This window comes from Pteropus medius, unplaced genomic scaffold, assembly GCF_902729225.1.
Source record: "Pteropus medius unplaced genomic scaffold, Ma_sr-lr_union100, whole genome shotgun sequence".
Taxonomy (NCBI): domain Eukaryota; kingdom Metazoa; phylum Chordata; class Mammalia; order Chiroptera; family Pteropodidae; genus Pteropus; species Pteropus medius.
Window position 1 is genome coordinate 12,547,071 of NW_024340701.1, and position 16,487 is coordinate 12,563,557.

Below are 16,487 nucleotides of genomic sequence, written 5' to 3' on the forward strand. Positions count from 1 at the left end.
ATCACTAAAGCTTTTCCTGACTACTTAAATGTTTAATTTCCACGTGGCTTTCAAGGCCCAGAAAAAAAATACTACCATCCCTATTCTAAGCTTGAAATAAGTAGTCCTCAGTCTTAACCTTCCATAGCACTTCTCTTAAGGTCCCCAAATTAAAAAATAAAGCAAAAACTTGTTTCTATTTCAGACAACTAAATCAGAATCTTCTCTGAGTGTCTTAATATTTTAGTTAGTGTATAGGATGAAAGCCAAGAGTGTCAAAATCAAAACTTAAAAACTGAGCCAAAGCTATAATACTAAAGCAAGGCCTGGAAATTGTCTGGACATGGAATAGGGAGGAGCAAGGTCTTTATCTTTCACATAAGTCTGTAAGAATCCTGTAACTGGTTTGGTTCATTTTTATCTCTCCATTTCTTTGATCATATAGCATACGATCTAGTGCATAGTAGTTTATTGATAAATACTGAATGAATGAACAAGTGAATGAGCCCACCTCGTTTCTCAAAAAATTATTCTGACCTCTCTTTTGTACCAGGAAATGTATAACCATTAAAAGTAAGCTCTAAAAGCCTCAACTCTCCTCTTCTTAGTCACTTATGATCCTCTTAGCTTCTCTCCTGACCTTGCTCTTTCCTATTCCATGTCCAGACAATTTCCAGGCCTTGCTTTAGTATTGTAGCTTTGGCTCAGTTTTTAAGTGTTGATTTTGACACTCTTGGCTTTGATCCTATTTGCCTTCTGAGAACCACTTTGGGCTGGATTGTCTACCTTGCTTCCCATTTCTGTCATCAGACCGTAGATTTGACCACTCCATTATAATCTCCATAGAGCAAGGATGATGTCTGTTTTGCTAACCATTGACTGCCCAATACAAAGTTCAAGAACTGTTATGTTGATTGAACTAAACTGGTGCCCTTAGCCAGGCCTACCCCAGCCCCCTAAAGAGATTGGTGCAGACAGAGTGAATGACAGTAGTATATAATGAAGTGCTCTGAGGCTACCTTTGCACTAGGAAGAAGCAGGAGGCCAGGCTTCATCAGAAGGGCTTTCCATGAGCCAATAAGCTGAGTAATTTCGAGTGAAGCCATAATGAACCTGATGTCAGAGGGGCAACCGGTTGCCAATTCTCTGTGCATATGGTGCGCTTTTTTGCTAAACTTCCCTGGAGCTCTTTTGCTAATTTAACTTTTCTTAATAATCAGCAGATGGCTTCTGTCTGGGAAATCATCAGCTGGTGCTTAGCAATGGCAGATTCAAGAGGAGGCATGGGACTTGTTAGGGGTGGGGAATACAGATGCCAACATGCAGAATGCCATGTGAAGTTCTAGGCATTTTCTAATTGGTGTTAGAGGCAGTGAGGACAGCTGAGAGGGATATTAGGAAGGGAGATTGCTGCTCAGGAAACCAGGCAATGGAAATCAGGAACAACTCCAGAATATAGACTAGTTCTTTCTGAGTACTCATTATCTAGTAGGATGTATTATACATTTATCTACACAATCAAAGTACAGGGAATATAAACTGGGACCCACCATTTATTCACATGTTTATCCATTCAACAAATATGTGTTGAGGCCCTAATTGTGCACCATGCCCCAGAGACCTGGGGTTATTATACAAATCAGCTAAACACAGTCATCGAGACTACCAGGAGGTGTTAATTCCCTGGCACTTTCTGTATCTGGACAGTGGCAGTGAGATGTATTCTGGGGCACTCTGAATGGTCCAAAGCACTGATTGTGTCTGATACATAGGAATGTTATCAATCTTTTGACCACTGCATGCCCAGAGACTAGAACATTCCAGGAAATTAATAAGGGATCAATAAACATTTTTGAATATCTAGCTAAAGTACCAGTCAAGAATAAAAGTAGATTTGTCAAAGATGCCGAGGCAATTCAGTGGGAGAAACAATAGTCTTTTCAACAAATGATGCAGGGATAACCAGATATCCATATGCAGAAAGATGAATTTTGGACCTCTACCTCACATCATACACAAAAATTAGTTGAAAGTGGGTCTTATCCAATGCTGACGATATAAAATTCTTAGAAGAAAATAAACAGCCAGAATAATATCATATCACCTTTCTGGAATACCTTTAATTGCAACTTTACCTCTACCAACTATTGGCAATGTGGAGATTGAGAATGTGAATACTATTGCTAGGATGTCTAGCATTGATATCCATAGAAGCTCACCGTCTCCACCGTTTGCCACCAACTGGATTCAACCAGTGCCTGCTTCCTCACATTTTAAGTTGTGAATGGAAGTCTTGTGAATGCTGCAACTATAGACAGAGCCTAGGTCACATGCTTATATCCTAAGCTGACTTCTAGCTTCTATGTTGGGAAGATGGCATGCGTACTTCAGGGAGTTCCCCATGAGTAAATCTTCATGATCTTGGGTTAGGCAATGATTTTTTAGAGATAACATCTAAAGCACAAGCCATAAAAAAATAGTTTGATCAATTTGACTTCATCCAAATTAAACATTTTGTGTTTTAAATGAACCATCAAGCAAATGACAAAACCTAAAGACTAGGAGAAAATATTTTCAAATCATATACCTGATAAGGGATTCCTATCCATAAAGAACTCTTAAAACTCAATAATAAAGCAAATAAGCCAATTAAAAATTAGCAGAGGATTTAAACAGTCATTTTTCCAAAGAAGACATATAAATAGCCAATAAGCACATGAAAAGATGCTTAACATCATTAGTCATTAGAGAAATGTATATCAAAACCACAATGAGATACTACTTCACACCTATTAGAATGGATGTAATCAAAAGCACATACAATTGAAGTATTGGTGAGGGTGTGGACAAAATGAAATCCTTAAACATTGCCGGTGGGATTTAAAAACGGTGCAGCAATTTTGGGTAACAATCTAGCAGTTCCTCAAAATCTTAAACATAGAGTTATCACATAATCCAGCAGTTCCACTCCTAGGTGTGAAAACTTATACATGAATGTTTATAGAGGCATTATTCATAATAACTAAAAAATGGAAATTATGTACTGGTACCTGCTACAAAATAGATACATTTCAAAAACTCTGTTCTCTGAAGGAAGCCAAACACAAAAGGCCGCATGCTTGTTTTCATTTGAAATGTCCAGAATAGGTAACTTCATAGCGGTTGGGGTGGAGTGAAGTGAAGAATAGGGAGTGATACTTACGGGTATCGGGTTTCTTTTTTGCTGTGATGAAATGTTCTAAATAAAGATTATGGCAAAGGTTGCTCAACTTTGTAAATGCACCAAAAAGCATTAAATTACATACTTTAAGTGGGTAAATTTTATGGCATGTGAGTTATATTTCAGTAATGCTGTTTTATAAATAAAGAATAGAGAATGCAGACTTTTTAGAAATACATGTAAAAAAATTACTTCACAAAAATCCCTGCCTAGAATGTTATTGAAGGATATGTTGCATTGAGTCAGTGGGATAAACTTAGAAAGATATAAACCTATATCATCTACATGTCTCATAGTACTGGAACTTTATTATAAGACAGCAGCAAAGGAGATCTCAGGATGACAGCCATGAAGCAGCCTGAAAAAAACAATTCTAAACAGAAGCTGGAAGAGAAGAGCTTCAATAGGGATGTCTCCAAGAAAATTAAAAGGTATTTTGGTTTATATGATGAATTTGACCTTGTGAAAAGTATTATTTAGAGTTGACATTTCCAGAGTTAAGAACTAGAGTTGATGATTAGAAAACTGAACAAACAGGAAAAGAGGTAATTGTTAATTGTGAAAGGACAAAAAATTGAATAAGAAATGTAATCAGAATAAATGACTAGGCTCAACAGTGAACATTTACATGGTTCTAATGTTATAATTGAGTATTGATACAATTGACGTTGCCCAGTTGACAATAGACAGTGCAACACACCAAATAATGGTAGAATTGGGATTGAAACTTGGGAATCAGAGTTTAGTGTCAGCCAGAACACCATATTGACAGTGCATTTCACAAGTTTAAAAGTGAGTTTGGCTTTACTCTAAGGTACTTAAACATACAAATTATCTCATCAATCTCTGAGAAAATCCTTTCCAGCTCTTTGCAACTATTCAGCTTTTGAATACTCTTGTTTTTCTCTATGAACAATGGGAAAAGTAGCTCCAGTGAGTGAGAACTGAGGAGACACTATCTTTTTGTTAATGTTCCAACATTTTTTTAGTTGTTCCATTTTCATCTGGACAGCTTTATTAAAACAGCTTTATTGAGATATAATTCACATACCTGTGTATGTATAATCTCACACTGAGATTTACAATTTACCCTTTTAAAGCATACAACTTAGTGGTTTTGAGTATCATGTCATTAAAAGTTTTTGAGTTGTAAAATATACATAACATAAAATTTTCCACTTTAACTATTTTAAGTGTATAATTCAGAGGCATTAATTATATTCAGTGTTTTATAACCATCATCACTATCTAATTCAAAACTTATTCATCACCCCAAACAGAAACTCTGTGCCCATTAAGCAATAACTCCCTTATCCCTCCTCCACCTGGTCGCTGGTAACCTCTAGTATACCTTCTATCTTTCAAATTTTACCTGATTTAGATTTTTCATATAAGGAGAATCATATAATATTTGTCTGGCTTATTTCAGTTAGCATAGTGTTTTCAAGATAGATCCATGTTATAGCATGTATTAGAACCTTATTCACTTTTAAGAATCTTAGTTCATTGTATATACTACATTTGGGCTGTTTCTACCTTTTGGCTATTGTGTTTAATGCTGCTGTGAAGCATCTGTGTGAGTCCCTGCTTTCAATTGAGACAGCATTTTGGAATACAGAATACATAGAATTGGAAGTTAGTGGTCCTGAAGTTTAGCCCTGGATCTGTCTGTGAATAGCTATGAGGTTCTGGACAAATAACTTTCTCACTGGGCTCAAATTTTCTCATCTATAAATGAGAGAGCTTTTAACATTTTTATTTGAACACTTTTAGATATCAAGATTTAACATAACATTGCACTTGAAAAAAAAACAGATAAAAGTTGTATTCTATTAATACAAATACATTTTACAAATCCAAATTTGTAATGACAGTGATGATAATGTATGCTATTTTGATATGTAAGAAATAAAATCAGAGACTATTGATGACAGTTAATATCTGTTTGGCCCATTAATGTGTCTCTATCTGAACTTACAAGACTATCCTCCTAATTTTTTGGAGATGCTGAGAGATTTCATCTCTGATTACTCATGGCAAGAAACAAAACCCATCTGAGCTGGGTTTTAAGCCAAATTTATGAAAGGATATAGGTAGGTAAAAGAACCTCTAGGTTAGATAGAGAATAGGGCTTAGAGTACACAGCCAGAATAATATCCAGTCACCTTTCTGGAATACCTTTAATTGAAACCTCACCTCTACTAAGCACTGGCAATGTGGAGATTGAAAATGTGAATACTACTACTAGGGTGTCTGGCACTGATATCCACAGAAGCCCACCATCACCACTGTTTGCCACCAGCAACTCCAGGAACGGATTCAATCAGTGCCAGCTTCCTCACATTTTAAGTTGTGAATGGAAGTCTTGTGAATGCTGCAACTATAGATAGAGCCTAGGTCACATGCTTATATCCTAGTTGAAAGGGAGACTGGAAAATAGAGTTCTGGCTTCTATGTTGGGGAGATGGCATGCGTACTACAGGGAGTTCCCTAAATATAGGAAATATATCCACAGTTCATGGTTGGCTATCTATTGGACTAATGGCCATTGCAGTCCTGAATTCTTTCCTCTGGAAAATATAGATAAATATCCCATATAATAAATTTATTTCAAACATATAATAAATTTATTTAAAACATTAATTCAGCAAAATTTGAGTGATCGTAAAGATTGTAAAGCGATTGCCTTTCATTTTGAATGCCACGGGAAGCTGATGGAGATTTTTGAGTAGAGAAATGAGATGATTTGGCTTACATTTTAAAAGAATAACTGAGCATACTATGTAGAAAGAAGATTTGTATCATGAGGGGGCAAAAATGTAGCATGGGCTCAGTCAGAGTCTATTTTAATAGTCTATGTGAAAGATGATGGTGACTTAGGCCAGTATGATATTTGGAAGGTCACAGGAATAGGTCAGATTGAGGATATATTTTGAGATGAGAATTTATAGAATTTGCTTATAGCATGAATATGGAATATATGAAAAATAGAGGAGCCAAGAATGATTCTAAGGTTTTGCCTTGATCAACTGAGTTGTCATTTTCTGAAAGAGGGTGGAGAGCAAGTTTGGAGTGGTGACGTGTGCAGAATTAGGTTTCATTTATGGAACTGTTAAATTTGAGATAACTCTTAGACATATAAGTAAAGATATTGAGGATATTTAGATGCTTACAGTTTGGAGGAGAGGGCCAGACTAGAAATGCTGGATGTAGATGGCAAATAAAGCCTTGGGTGAAATGAAATCAGCTAGAGAGTGTGAGTAGATGGAGAAGAGCAGAGTTTAGAGGGCTGAGCCTGGCTACTCTTAACTCTGTGCCCCCAACACAAGAAGACCTTCATATGTTTGTGGAAAAAGACACAGAATATAAGAGATACTGTGAGTGGTCATCCACTGTCAGAGCAGTCCAACCTCTGCCTTTTTGGCAGCATGGACTCCTTAAGTACCCCTTTTTTCCATCTGCTACATAGTTGGTTGTCCTGGGATCAGCATCTCAGAGTAATGATGGCAGTGAGCTGTGGTAAGCTCAATGTTATCGTGTTACTTGGGCCTATATGAATTCTAATGATCATATGGCCTTATGATTTTGTGTTAGTTGGGTAAGTTGTGAAATCGTGGATAAGCTTCCATGTTTTTGGTATAGTAGGGTTATTTATTTTGGATGAGTTGTGTCCTTCAAGATTCGATGCTACCTTCTAACCTATATTGTGGATCTTTACATGTCCTGTCATTAGTTGGCCCAAAAGCAAGATAGTGGCAGATAGAAGTAATTGATTGAGCTTGACTCTCAGCCTTGTGGCAATGTAAGCTCAGGGCAGTCTTCATATGATGATGCCTCCACCTTTCATTACGGCACTCTTCTCTTTGCTCATCTTCACCTCTGTAGAGACTCTGGAGTGTCTTATAGTCCTTCATGAAGACATATATGAAAGCCTTCCTACATCCTGGGTACCTTAACAATATTTATTTTTTTATATAATTGCATCATCAGAACAAAACTATGATATAGGTCATTTTTTATTCCTACGATTTCCAGCTTACCGATGAGGTAACTGAGGCTCAGGTAAATTATGCAGCTGGTAAATGGCAGAACTGAGAACCAAACACAGGCCTCTATGACTCCAAAGCCCATATTCTTTGTTTTATCACACTACTTTTTGCCTGATGGCATATCTTATATATCAAGTACAAACACATAACAAAGCTGCTAATGTTGCCGGTGATGACTAAATAGATTTTACTAGGTAAAATGCAGGTGGAGCTGATAAAAACAAACAAAAAAAACAAAACCCAAAGTAACAGCTGCATTTTTCTGCAAGAAGGTATCAGTGAAGGCAGATGAAGACTCCAAATGAGACTGTCTTCCCACACCAACTAATTTAGCTAAATTCATTTTGGAAAAAAAAGGTAAGTAGTAAAAATCTTCATCCATATCACCTAACCAATCACCTACAATTGCATTTTTTACTTTCCGAGTAGTTGTTTATGCATTGTGAATTTATGGCATTTCTGTCTCAGCGTTGTTAATGGGTGGTTAAAAGGGACAAGGTATTTAGATAGAGGAAATCTAATCTCCACGCAAAACTACTCCCCAAACCAACAATTTTGCATTTACGATGTATCTTCAAGCTTCCCCCGTTTTTCTCCCACTGAAATATGACCTTGGCCTCCATGTCTAAACCAGTCAGTCTTTGAGCAGATGTAATTTTATGGTTTAGTTTGGGAACTCCAGATACAAAAGCTTACACAAATTTTAAGAATGAACTGAGATAACCACTAAAGAAAACTCTTGCTAGAGGAGCCACAAAGTCAGGAACAAATCTCCAGGCCATGTAATCACAAGGGGTTTATGCAAACCACTTAAAGGAGGTTTACACAAATATACATCCAATTTCTTCTTTGGAAGTCTGTTTCTTCCCAGTGAGTCAGTGTTTAACAGAGCTTGGCAAAGCATGAGCCTGTCAGTTGGAAGAAGATGGGGTTTTAAAACTTGACCCATTCTTTAAAGGAGAAAATAACCCTTAAGCTGCCTTAACAGAGCCTCCCATGAACGGAGATTCTGTCATCAATGCATTTTCTGGGCTGGCATTTCCTTTGTGTGCTACAGTGGCCTCTGCTTGCCTGCACCTGCCTTGTTATCTGCCCTCCTGCAGACGAGACCTGCCTTTGTGTGTACAATCTCTGAGCATGTATCTGTGAGCAAGGCTTGGTTTTCTGAGCTTTAATTTTGAATGAAATGGAAAACACATTCAACACAGCCTCTGCTTCCTGTCTCTAAGTCGTGGAGGCAAAGTTCATTTCATTTTTCTCTCTCATGAGAAGAAATGGGCTGTACTGGTGTAGACATGCTGGGATTATGCCATACCATGCTATCTTTTAGTACTGAAATATTGGCTTTTTGGGATAGCATGATACTGTTTTATTAGTATTTTTACAAATCTGAAATTTGAATCATTAGTGTCTTGAGCTCAAGATCAATGACTCAACTTTTTTTAATGTATGTGAAAAAACAAACTGCTGGACAGCATCAGCCCGGCCAAGTCTGCTTGTTTCACATTCTCAGTAAGCCCCCAGGTTGTGGTATCACAAAGCTTCTATTGCAAGAATAATTCTTCTCTGCTCTTCTCAGTGAGTAGAATGTGAACCGAAAGTGATGCAGGTAAATGTGTACTCATTAGAATTTTCACCTGTAGATGATAACATTAAAGGAAACAGATGAATCAGAAAGGGCTTATTTAAAACTAATACTGTAGCTCTCAATAAAAACCTATTGTGCCTGCCCCTCTTTCACTCCCCACCCCCCCAAAAAAAAGTTGGTTTAAAAAAGATCTTCAAAGTTATCAAATAAGAGATGAGATTATTCAAGTAGAGTCAGATGAAAATATTCGGAATTATTTTATAACACAGCCTTTTCGTTATTCCCTTTCTGTTTTCCCTTGTTGCATTCCCCTCTTTTCTGTCTTGCCATCCTTACTTGACTCCTTTCCTCTCTTGGACCCAGCTGTCCCTCACAAATAAGTAACTGGGTTTTTCTAGCAGAGGCCAGGTTGGCCAGGTGCTTGGAGAGCTGGGAGTTGTAGGGAGGAGAGATGGGGGCACAGCCTGACCAGAGCAGCTGGTTGCTGGCTGTCACTCCAGAGGAGAGTTCAAGCAGAGCCATGGAGTGCCCACTGACTGCACGGACAGGGCCAGTGAATGTGGTTCCATGGGCAGTGACAGTACCAGTCAGAATGGAGCTGTGGGCATTGGGGGGCAGGCACAAGGGGCACAACTAGGGGGACCCGAGACTTCTAAGACAGCAGTTCTGTGCCATTCTGTGCTATCTTTGTAATGGGTCTCTCCCAGCTGCTTCAGACAAGGCTGTAACTCAGTGGTTTAAGCTATGTTCATAAAGTATTGAAATCATTAAAAAGTTTTAATCAGGGAAATCTATGTTCTATAACTCTCTGTTTAAAAGATGAGACAACTATAATTACTGAGTGCCCTTGGTTGTAAGGATGTTAAAAGAAGGCAGCAAAAATTTCATTTTTTTGTTCATTCTCAGCTTGTTGAAGACTGAGTGGTTATCATGAAGGAAGAAAACGATAGCATCAATGCTGTATCTATTGAGTACTATAGATGCTAGTTTACATTCCATGGAAATGTGGTTTATATTTTTTAGTTCACTATAAAAGCCAAGGTGGGATGCCATCTCTCAGGAGTCTGCTAGATGGCCGAAACTGGTCTGATGATGATTCTATGTTCGAGCTCATATTCTATGTTCGAGGAATATTAGAACTGAAGGGACCTCTGACACCACCTTGCTCAGAGGATGAGAAGTGGCTTGCCCAATGACCCCCAGTGAGTTTTTGGTAGAGACAGAAATGGTTGCTTGAATGACTAGGCAAATCCTCCTGGATAACATTAGCAGAAAGCAGGAGAGTGGGACCAGTGGCGGCTGTCAGTAACTGTGAGAGCCAGCTCAAGGAGTTATCTGAGCTCAGGTTGCTTTTAATTACTCCCCATTACTGCCTCAGCTGTACCCTTGCTCACTCCCATATCTCTTACTGCTATCACCTCTCAGGCTCTATGGGATAGAGGTGAGAGCGTCTCTCCACTTCAGATGCTTGGGCCCAGATATGTCCCTTCTCCTTATGTCCTTAGCATAGCTGAAAGAAATCTGAGGGTAGGGGTTTGAATGAGCTTGTACTACAGGCAGGGAGCATAGGGGACGTGCTTGCCTCTTTTCAGACAGATGGGTATCATTAGATCATCAGAGGAGTTAGGCTTATGTTAGGTCCCCTGCAGGTAATTTCCCATCTCACAATAGCCTGGTGGTCCTTCAAGCCAGAGACGCAAACATATAGCCGCTGCAGGGGTGGGCTGGGTGGGCTTTTTTTTTCCCCTCAAGCAGCCTTTTTGTTCTACCCTGATCTTGTGTTCATTTCCCGCTGATTTCTCTCCCTTTACACAAGAGGGCGCTGGAGCCCATCTTACCGTGCTCTAGGCTTGGAGAATAGGATGCAGGGAAAGGCAGAAAAGTGCTGGGTGTGTTTCAGATGATGGTATTAGCCCCGCCAACTCCAGGTTCAGGTACTCTGTGTATACCTCTAGATGCAGTAACTCTTAGGGAAGGCATAAACTCCATCCAGGCACCCAGGAGCTCGGGGTTCTGGGCCCACCTTTGAGAGAGGTATTGGCCAGCTTGGAGGGTATCCTGCAGAATGTGACTATGCAAACCAAGCTGTATGTGAACTGGCTGAGGGACTTGGGACCTTTTAGTCTGGAGAAAAGACTATTGGGGGCTGATGAGAGCTGGTTCTGTGTTTTTTGAAGGGCTTTTGTGTGGAAGAGCTAGGCTTATGTGGCTTTAGCAGTAGAATTAGGACCCATGAGTAATATTTATCGAGAAAGGGATTTCAGCTTAACATATGAAGAACTTTATATATGTGGAAAGCAGCATGGTTTAAGCAGTAAGAACAAGGGTTATGGAGGAAGTCCGAAATTCACCCTCTTGCCTGCCCTCACTAGCTCTATGACTTAGATAAATAACATAACCTCCCTTAGCCTCCGTCCCTTTATCTGTAAAATGAGGACAATGATGTCTACTTTATAGGATTATTGTGGAGAGTAAATAGTTTGAATAAAGTGCTCAATGTAGTGGCTCACTTTTTTTGAGAGCTCAATTAAAAAAAAAATTGTGGTAGCTAACCTTGAACGCTTATTCTGTGAAAGGCATTATACCATCTTCCATCCCAAACAATAATGAGGTGAGTGTTCCTACTCAGATTTTACAATAGAGGCAAGAGGGATTCAGAGAGAATAAGAGATTTGCCCAAGTTCTCAAGCCTGTGAAGTTGGGATGCTGAAATCCTCAGCTGGGTCTGCCTGTCTTCAGAGTTGTACTCCTGCCAGGATACCATGCTGCCTGCCTGTGTCAATGTGGGGTCTTCACCCAGAGGGCCTCAGGGTCTGGCGAGCTGTTGGCGGGTTTATCTATCACACACAATGATGCAGGGGCACATATGTTGTTCTGGCAAAGGCAAGGCGCATTTTCCAATGTGGATCGAAGCAGTGGATGAATAATACAGGGAGAGGGATCAACAGAAGGGGCAAGGGGAGGCCAGAGCTGCATCAATTCCCTTGCCCCCAACAGGGGCAGCAGAAGGTGCAGCTGGCGGGGCCCCAGAGAGGAGCCGCCAGCCCAATCATCTTGCCGCTGGGTTTTGCACAGCTTTCCCTCTCCATTCTTTCTCGTTTTTGACACTTGTGATTATTACCAATCCTGGTGGCGCTGACGCACAGGAGTGCAATGGTTACCATGGCATACTTAATAGCGAGAGCAGATGTTTGGCAGGCTAACTCCATGCATTCTAAATACACAAGGCGAAAGTTGGTGGAGGGCGTAATTGATTTGCTGACTGCAATGGGAAGCCAGCCCATGCCCGCGCTGGGCCCGGGCACCTTACCACATACTCTCTCTAACACAGCACATGGTCTCATCATGAGCTGACCCCTTGTAGGCCCCTCTGGCCTCACATGTTACCAATTCCCACCTGCTCTCTTTTCTGCTTTGCTCAACACCTGCAGCCTCCCAAACAAGCTGGGGCCTGTCTCCTGTCTGGGCCTTCCCACCAACTGTGGCCTCTCTGCAGAACCCCATCATTCGTCGTGTGGGTAATGCCCACGAGTCCCTCAGTTCTCAGCTTGGACCTCACTCTCTAGCATGCCTTCACGAAGTCTGAGTTGGCAGGACCATCTTGTGCCTGCCCTTTGATAGAACTTAACTGCTGTGCTGTAATTTCTTTTTTAATTGTTCATCTTCTCAATAGAGGGCAGGTTTCTTTAGTGTAAGAACCATGATATTTACAGGTATAATTTTGACTATAATTCATGTAAAAATTACATGAAATAAAACATCCATCCTTTACTATTAGTATCATATTTCTTGCAAAACACCTCACAGTTGGTCAGGATAGCGCAAGTGCTCATGGCTTCCCTCCAGACAGGATTATTATTATCTGCATACAGGGTACACATTCCTACCTCTGAGCCTCTGTTTGCAGCATTGCCTCCATCTAGAAACCTGGTGTCCTTTTCTCATTCACTTCTACCTTTTTAAATCCTGTCCTTTAATCAAGACAGCTGTCAGGTGCTTTGTAATCTCTGATATACCCTCCTGCAATTAAATATGATCGCTTCTCAGTCATAAACCTCTTCCCTAACACCCCCCCCCCACTTCCACTGCACACTTAACCCCACAAAATACTATTTGCATCTCGTTTGAGACCCTTGAATTTCCAAGATGCAGCCAGGTGCAGTGGAGAGTCCAAGCTTTGGCCTTAGGCCCAAGTTCATATCCTTAGTCTTCTATTTACTTGTTCTGTATAACTTAGGATGTGTTAAATGACCTCCCAGCTTCATTTCACCCATTACTGAAATGGATGCAATCACACCTACTCCAACTGGATAGCCATGTGGATGAAATAAGATACTGAAGAAAAAATATGTAGCCCAGTGCATGGAACACAGTAAGACCTCATTAAATGGTTGATATTATTAAGTCACTATTTATATATTTGCTTGATGCCACCAAGGAGACTGTGTTATAATACCTGTGTACACCATGTAGTGTGGTACAGCAATGGCTCCTGTCATATGTAGCTGGGACAGTAGAGGAAACTTACCTTCCTCACTAAATTCCACCTGCCTTGTCTGTAAATTGGGATTATGAGATAATTGGGAGCATTAAATTTTGAGTACCTTTTAAACTGTAAAAGCTCAAAAACAGTTTGAGTCAACTTAAAGGGGCTAGCATGAGAGGAAATGCATGGAGCAAAGGCACATCCAGTTTCTGCTTCACTTTGAAGATGCCGAAGCTGAGACTAGTTTGCAGTTAATTATTGCTCTGGTGACACAAGTGTTTTGTATTCACCTCACTCACAAGTTCTGAACCAGGTAGAGAAGGAGGCAGAGAAGGGAGAGGGAAGGATGTGTGTGTGTGTGTGTGTGTGTGTGTGTGTGTGTGTGTGTGTGTGTGTGTGTGTGTATTTCTGAGAGGGGAATGACAGAGGGTTTTTCAGGGGTAGAACAACTGAGAATTTGCCTGGGTTATTTTCAAATAATTACAACTCATAATAAAAAAAACAAAACTAATTTTGTGACTGTGACCAAGATATCAAATTATTAAAGGAGAATTATTAAGTTTTTACTAAATGGTTTGATGGAGGGTATTGACAAAAGTGAACATTTGTGAAGGTCATTGAGCTGATCCCAATTGGATGGGAATGGTAGGATTGAGGAGTTCATGTCATTTTGTTCCTAACGAAGTCTTTATAGAAAATTCGTGATTTTTAAAAACTCTTTGAGAAGAAATATGACTGTGTCTCATATTTCTCAAATTGTAGAGTGGATTTTTTATATCGCATTTTCAACAATTACAACTTCCACCTCTTTTGGAAAGTTCTAGGGGACACACAATTCTTCCCCACCAACCCTGTACTCCCTTGATTCTATGCTTACAAAAATGAACCTCAGGCATTTTGTGGTGCGGGCTAGAGTTAGTTCGTTCTCACTCCCTCACATCAGTTAGTGATGTGAGAGCTATGAATGAAGTGTCTGCATTATTTATTTATTTTTTGTATGCTTTATACTTTGAGGATGTCTTTGGCTCCTAGTATGGGATGATAGCCCCACATAACCCTGAGGCCTGGAGAGCTATATTTTAAATACAGCTTTGTCAGTAACTTTTAACACTGGGAATGTATTTTCTCCATTCTGGACCTCAAGCTTTTCATCTGGAGAACACCAGGATTGGACTCCATCATTTTCTGTCTGTTTGGGTGATTGTATGGTTTTTCTTCATTAGTCTGTTAATATGAGTTGCATTAATTGGTTTTTAATTGCTGAACCAGCCTTGCATTCCCAAGATAAACCTCATTTTTAATGTATTGATGGGTTTGATTTGCTAGTACTTTGTTAAGGATTTTTGAGTTTATGGAATGTTGTTCTGTTGATTACTTGTAGTGTCTGTGGTTTGGGTAACTCAAAAATGAATTGGACAATGTTCTCTCCTCTCTTACGCTCTGGAAGAGTTTGTGGAGAATTGACATTATTTCTTGCTTAAATGTTTGGTAGAATTTTCTGGCAGACTCAGTCACATTGAAGGTTTTTCATATTCTAGGCAGCCCCGAGATAACTGAAGGTCCAACCTGGGGAAGTTTGGAGGGATGTCCCACCTCAGGCCCTTTAGAAAGTTCTTGTCAATAGAGGAATAAGGAAGCTCCTCCAAATCACACAGAGAGGGCTCCTCTTTCCTGATCACTTCTTGTGTCATCTCACCAGCTTGCAAGTCACTTTTCCAAGAATGATTTTGAGTCTTTGAGAAAGAGTATGATATAGTGAAAAAAGCTCAGTTCCTTTGCTCTAGCACATACCAGTCAGGTGACCTCGGGCCCACATTCCCGAACCTCTAAGAGCCTTAGTTCCTGCATCTGTAACTGGGCATGGTAAATTTTAGCTGCTAGGACGGACTGTTGTGAGGATTGAAAACATAATATATAAAAATGTCTAGCATAGTAGGTTTTCAATAAACACTAATCTTTCTGAGGAAATAGGGACACCCTGTTCCATTTTACTCAGGCTTTGGGACCCATGCGAGTAAAAAGCCTGTTTGAATCTGGAACCTCTGAATCTGGGATAGTTTTTCTGAAGGGAGTCAAATGCAAAGACAGAGCCTTTTTTTTTTTTTTTTGCCATCTGTTCAACAAGACGAATGAGTTTACCTTGAAAACAGTCACATTACAAAGTGATTGCTGGATGAGAACAATTTGTTATAATGCTCCAATTCCTCTGCTTCCTTCCCAGTGGGGAGAATGCCCTCTTCAGTTACTGAGGCTCCAGAGTGTTGCTTCTTAATGGGAACCGGAGAACAGGCAGCTATTCAAATTCTAACTAGAGCCTAGAAGGATGGTTCTTTTTGATTGGGAAAAAAAAAAAGCCGTGAGTCAGCTGCTTAGGAAAATGCCTTGCTGATGATATTAGTACATAGAAGCAATTTCATCAGTCTGGGAAGCACATTTTCAAGAGGCAAGATTGGCAGGGCAGAAAGGACAGAATATTAATGAAGCTGTCACGTGGGATGATGGCGCTGTTTCAATTTTGGGCAGCAGAGGGAGATATTGTCACCTAATCCTGAAATAGATATTTGGCAGGAAGGTGACTATCAAGATGTTTGGAGGAAACTTGGCTTCTAGTTAGCTGTTGTAGAGGTCCATGATTTACTTACATTTGGTTGGCTTTTAGACTTCACTAGGAAGCACCAGAGGGTAAAAGATGATTACTTACAATAATAGCCAACACTATGCACGAAACGTGCTGTGATCCAGGCACTGTCCTAAGTACTTTATATATATTAACTATTAAATTCTCAAAACAGCAGTATGAGATATGGAATAATATTCCTATGCCCATTTTAGAGATGAGGAAACTGAGGCATGTTAAGTGACTTCCCCAAGGTCACAGCTAATAATAGTACTCTTAACCATTATTAGGAAAATACCTTGCCAATTATATTTACACTTTTGATTTCATTAGATCTTACACACAGTTCTATGTGGTAAGTACACTTTATTACCATTATTTTATTAGTGGAGAATCTGAGGGAGGGATGGAGGGTGGGGGAATGAGAGAGGGAGCGAGAGAAAGAGAGATTGAGATTGAGATTGAGAGAGAATGAACTTTGCAAACTTTGGGCCTGAAGTGTTCTAAAAACATTTTCAGTGCTAGTATTTGGGCCTGAAATGTTCTAA